We start from the raw sequence: 6,510 nt of genomic DNA on the forward strand, positions 1-6,510 counted from the left end.
CCTCATCATTTATTGCAGAGTATCATCCTTGGACAAGAGTGCTAGCCAGAGTGCTGCAAAGTCAGCTCGCCCTCATCATGCTCTATGCTACTGCCTTCAGCCTGTGCTTCAGTCCTTAATCCCATTTGCTATGACTAGCAGAGTGGGGATGGTTTTTCTTTTTTTCTTTTTCTTTTTCTTTTTTTTGAGACAGACTTTCACTCTGTTGCCCAGGCTGGAGTGCAATGGTGTGATCTCACTCACCACAACCTCTGCCTCCCGGGTTCAAGCAATTCTCCTGCCTCAGCCTCCCAAGTAGCTGGAATTATAGGCATGTGCCACCACGCCCAGCTAAGTTTTTTTTTTTTTTTTTTTTGAGAGGGATCTCACTCTCGCCCAGGCTGGAGTGCAGTGGCGGGATCTTGGCTCACTGCAAGCTCCGCCTCCTGGGTTCAAGCCATTCTCCTGCCTCAGCCTCCCCAGTAGCTGGGACTGCAGACGTCGGCCACTACGCCCGGCTAATTTTTAATATTTTTAGTAGAGACAGGGTTTCACCGTGTTAGCCAGAATGGTCTCGATCTCCTGACCTCATGATCCGCCTGCCTCAGCCTCCCAAAGTGCTGGGATTACAAGCATGAGCCATCGCGCCTAGCCTAGGCCATGGCTTTTCTTAAAGTGCGTACCATAAGCCAAAGTAGCTCAGATAGGAAGCAACCATTTAGTCTCTATTTTAGGATGGAGCACTAAATTTGTATGCCTATACCTTATAGAATATATATACATATACACACATACACACGTATACATTTGAGTCTTGTGTCTCCTCCATTCTTCTCCTTCGCATCTAACATTTATTTATTTATTCATTTATTCACCCATTTTATTTGTACTGACATTGGACAAAAATATGTCAAGTCCTGTGGTGTTCAGTGCACTTCTTTTACCTGCTCCCACCCATGCTCTCAGAGACCCTGGGAGGCAGGTAGTATTGTTGTGAACCTAGTCAGGATGTTTCTCCACATCAAAAATCAGAGGTTTGGCTGGGCGCCGTGGCTCACGCCTGTAATCCCAGCAGTTTGGGAGGCCAAGGTGGACGGATCACCTGAGGTCAGGAGTTCCAGACCAGCCTGGCCAACATGGCGAAACCCAGTCTCTACCAAAAATACAAAAAGTAGCCGGGCGTGGTGGCACGTGCCTGTAATCCCAACTGCTCGGGAGGCTGAGGCAGGAGAATTGCTTAAATCCCAGGGGCGGAGGTTACAGTGAGCCAGAAATGCACTCCAGCCTGGGAGGCATAAGACTCCATCTCAAAAAAGAAAATAAATAAATAAATAAAATAAAAATCAGAGGTTCTATGCTTCAGTCCTTCAGAGTGCTGATTTCTTAATTAACTAATTAACACATTAATTAATGTGATAAAATGTGAATGTGTTAATTGGTATATTATTAATACGGTATGGTTCCCAGGTAAATTATTTGCTCTTAAAGTAAGACCCTTCTGGGCCGGGCGCGGTGGCTCAGGCCTATCATCTCGGCACTTTGGGAGGCCAAGGCAGGTGGATCACCTGAGGTCAGGAGTTTCAGACCAGCCCGGCCAACATGGTGAAACTCGGTTGCGACTAAAAATACAAAAACATTGGCCTGATGTGGTGGCTCACGCCTGTAATCCCAGCTACTTGGGAGGCTGAGGCAGGAGAATCGCTTGAACCCGGGAGGCGGAGGTTGTGGTGAGCCAAGATCACACCATTACACTCCAGCCTGGGTGACAAGTCGAGACTCTTTCTCAAAAAAAATAAATAAAGTCCCTTCTGAAGACAAGGCTTTCACCCAAAAGACTGGCTACATAATTTATGGTGCCTAAGGCAAAATGAAATACAGGGCCCCTTGTGTACTAACTCAAAAATTATTAAGAATTTTAAGATGGTGGCCGGGCGCAGTGGCTCACGCCTGTAATCCCAGCACTTTGGGAGGCTGAGGCGGGCAGATCACAAGGTCAGGAGACCGAGACCATCCTGGATAACACAGTGAAACTCCATCTCTACTAAAAATACAAAAAAAAAAAAAAAAATTCCCCGGGCGTCGTGGCACGCACCTGTAGTCCCAAATACTTGGGAGGCAGAGGCAGGAGAATGGCTTGAACCCGGGAGGCGGAGGTTGCAGTGAGCCGAGATCATGCCACTGTACTCCAGCCTGGGCGACGGAGCAAGACTCTGTCTCAAAAAAAAAAAAAAAAAAAGAACTTTAAGATGGCAATAGCAGAACACTAAACCAAGTACAGGTCCTTCTAAGCAGGGGGACGTGTACAACCACACAGGTTGCACACCCAAGAGGCCAGTTCTGCAGAGGAGTGATGTCAAGTTGGAATGCCATGCAATAGAGCAGCTCATTACAAAAGCTGATTTGCATGGGTAGTTCTTTCGCTGATTTGCATGGGTAGTTCTTTCGCCCTCTGTTAAATTGTATCACATAGGCAAGTCGCTGTTTAAACAACTTATAAAACTGTGTTTACCAGGGTAAAGAAAAGAGTAAAGCTCTCTGGAGATCACTATAATGTAGGATGAAGGAAGAATCAAGCAATAATAGAACACAGAGGGTTAACTTGCCCAAATTTACATATTCAGTATGTATTTGAGCTAAGACTACAGAAACCCTGTTTACTTCTCTCCACCTCCTGACTGCCTCGAGCACTACAGTGTCCACAAGGCTTGGAAATACAAGGAAAATAGTACATTTATTTTGGTTTGTTCAGATTAACATTTGGACCCATTGCTTTAAATGTAGAGGTTCTTTACCTGAAATGGTATGGAGGTTGAAAAAATACGTTGAGAATATTATTTGAAAATGTAAATTACCTGCTGTCTAAAAATAAGTTTATCTTAGTGGTGATGGTTGCACAACATTATGAATGTACTTAATGAACGTTTGACCCAAAAATGACTAAAATGGCAAACTTTAGATTATGAATATTTTACCACAATTTTTAAAATAAAATAAATTTATCCCAGATTTCCCAACTTTTTAGACACCCAGTACACGTTTGACATTGAAAGACATCCAATATATGTTATATGTTCTTTTTTTTTTGAGACGGAGTTTCACTCTGTTGCCCAGGCTGGAGTGCAGTGGTGCGATCTCGGCTCACTGCAACCACCATGCCCCGGGTTCAAGCAATTCTCCTGCCACAGCCTCCTGAGTAGCTGGGATTACAGGCACCCACCACCATGCCTGGCTAATTTTTGCGTTTTTAGTAGAGATGGGGTTTCACCATGTTGGCTGAACTGATCTCGAACTCCTGACCTTAAGTGATCCACCTGCCTCGGCCTCCAAAAGTGCTGGGATTACAGGCGTGAGCCACTGCACCCAGCCAGGATGTATCATTTTTATGTAAGAATACTAAAACAGAGAGTAGACAGGAGCAGACAATCTCTTTAGTTCACATACTTTTGCATTATTTTAATCGTTTATAGGGTGCATATATACTACTTTAAAAATCATTTTTGACAAGATATTTCTATTTTGGGGGTGGAAAAAATGAAGAAACAAATGCATTAGAAATAGTCCTCACAGTTACGAGTTAGAGAAAGCCTGGATCTGTGGGTGTCAGGCTGCCTCAAAGGCCGCTGTTGGCCACTCTGAGATCCGCTTCATTACTGTGAACACAGACCAAGGTCCTGCATTCAGAGCACGCTCTAACCAAAAAGCCGGGTTCTGGTGAAGGCTCTCTTGCTGGCTTTTAGATGTGTGCCTGCTTGGTGTGTCCTCATATGGCCTTGCCTCTGGGTGCACGGGAAGAAGCAGAGCTCAGGTTTCTCTTCCTCTTCTCACAAGGACACCAGTCCCATCAGATTAGGGCCCCACCTTCTGACCTCATCTAGCCTTATTTACCTCTTTAAAGGCCGTGTCTCCAAATATAGTCACACTGGGGATTAGGGCTTCAACATATAAATTTGTGAGAGATGGTAGGGGGACACAATTCAGTTCACAGCAATACCTTTTATCAAACTGTCTTTCAGAAAGATTAGACAAATTTATACTGCCTTTAACAGTGTTTGAGAGTGGCTATCCTGCACTTTCAAGATTTTAACATTTTAAAAATCTAAATTATTTTGAAAATGGATTTTGAGGACCTCCAAGGACAAATGTTCATAACTGTACAAATAGGAGACTTAGCTAAGTGACTTGGGTCGGGATAAACATTTCAATATTAAATACCTCAGAGACTCTCAGATTCATTTCCCTCCCTGTGGGTTACATAACATTAAGAACCTTGGTTCGTCTTTGAGCCTGGGAGGTAACCATGCTTCATAACTCGGAAAAAGCTTACCTGTGCACGTACATACTTTGCTGAAACCTAATGGAAGCAGTGCCCTAGTGCAAGGTTTAGAGAAAATGAAAATGAGTTGCTGAGAAAGAAACTAAAAAGTATTCTGGTAGATGAATTGGGTGGAATGTTGAAAAAATGTGAAGGGAGAAGTCATCTTGAGTACTGGGATTGAGAAGAATTCTTTGATATTGAGTTCCATAGCCTTTGGGTACTTATTTGATCACAGCTGCTTTTCTAATCCTTAGTGGTAGCTGAGCCCTAGGGAACCTTTTTTTTACTCAAATCAACCAGGGAAATGATGACCCCTTTCTCTGTGTATCTCCTTGTCAGGCAGGAATAGACCACATCTTCCAAACTACCAGACAAGAAGAAAACAATTGAATTTTTTGCATGTATACTAAAGTCCTACTACAGACTGCAGAAGCTCAACTGCTTACAAAAGAGGAAAAAGTACAACCATGCTCTCTGCTCTTTCCTTGCTTGCCCTTTGCTTCCAGGTGCAATGATTTCACAGACTTCTTTGCTAATGGATAGAGCCCGGGGGAAACAGAAAGAACAAACGAAACTTGAACTTTTTTTTAGCATTTATATTTAAGCATAGCTTTACTTTTTTTTTTTTTTAAATGAAACATGCCCATTTAAACCAATCTAAATACAGAAAAGTATAAAGTACAAAGTAAAAATCACCTGGAATATTATTACCCGGAGACAACCACAGTCATAATCACAGATATAGTAAAATGATTGTATATAAAGAGCTCATATATGCATTCTATAACTATTTCACTCAATCACAAGCATGAAATTTTTCTAAGTCAGTAAATATGAAGGAATATCATCATTCATGATTTCATAGAATAACTCTAAAATATGTATCATAATTCACTTAGTTCTCAATTAGGTCATTTACAATTTGTGAAGCTACTATAAGCAATGCTGAGATAAACATCATTCTGAATATATCTTTTACCACTTTTAGAAATATTTATATAAGCATGTCTCACGTCTTTGGGACTAACAAGATATTAAAAATTATGAAGTCCGGCCGGGCACGGTGGCTCATGCCTGTAATCCCAGCACTTTGGGAGGCCGAGGAGGGCGGATCAAAAGGTCAGGAGATCGAGACCATTCTGGCCAACATGGTGAAACCCCGTCTCTACTAAAAATACAAAAATTAGTGGGGCGTGGTTGCGCGCGCCTGTAGGCCCAACTACTCGGGAGCTTGAGGCAGGAGAATTGCTTGAACCCGGGAGGGGGAGCTTGCAGTGAGCCGAGATCGCACCACTGCACTTCAGCCTGGCCACAGAGTGAGACTCTGTCTCAAAAAAAAAAAAAGGTAAAGTAAAAATTATGAAGTCGCACTTAGAAATTGAAAATATCTCAGACGAAAGCATGAAATTTCAAAAGAAAATATGTATAGCTTCTCTATTTCTGTCTACAAAAAATAGTTATCACTACCCCTTTTGCAGAATATAAGGCCTTGAAATTCATTAACTTGACCACGCCTTCATCCTCTCTCCTCTCTTACGTGATATTGTTTTCAGAATTTGAGATTTATATTGTCATTTTTGTTGCTGTTTTACTTTGATTTTTTTATTTGAAATTTTTCAAGCAAAGTGAAAGAATAGTTTAAAGAACACCTGTATACATGCCATTTAATTTTTCTATTATTATTGTTATTATTATTATTTTGAGACAGAGTCTCTCTCTGTTGCCCAGGCTGGAGTGCAGTGGCACAATCTCAACTCACTGCAAGCTCCACCTCCCGGGTTCACACCATTCTCCGCCTCAGCCTCCCGAGTAGCCGGAACCACAGGCGCCCGCCACCATGCCTGGCTAAGTTTTTTGTATTTTTAGTAGAGATGGGGTTTCACCATGTTAGCCATGATGGTTTCGATCTCCTGACCTCGTGATCCACCCACCTCAGCCTCCCAAAGTGCTGGTATTACAGGCGTGAGCCACTGCACCAGCAATTTTTCAATTATTATTAACAACTCAATTTGTTAATAATAACAATTTTCTTTCTCTTTTTCTTTTTTTGAGACGGAGTTTCGCTCTTGTGGCCCAGGGTGGAGTGCAATGGCGCCATCTCGGCTCACCACAACCTCCACCTCCCAGGTTCAAGCGGTTCTCCTGCCTCAGCCTCCCAAATAGCTAGGATTACAGGCATGCACCACCACACCCGGCTAATTTTGTATTTCTTTTTT

This window comes from Rhinopithecus bieti, unplaced genomic scaffold (genome assembly GCF_001698545.2).
Source record: "Rhinopithecus bieti isolate Rb0 unplaced genomic scaffold, ASM169854v2 scaffold_13709, whole genome shotgun sequence".
Lineage (NCBI taxonomy): Eukaryota > Metazoa > Chordata > Mammalia > Primates > Cercopithecidae > Rhinopithecus > Rhinopithecus bieti.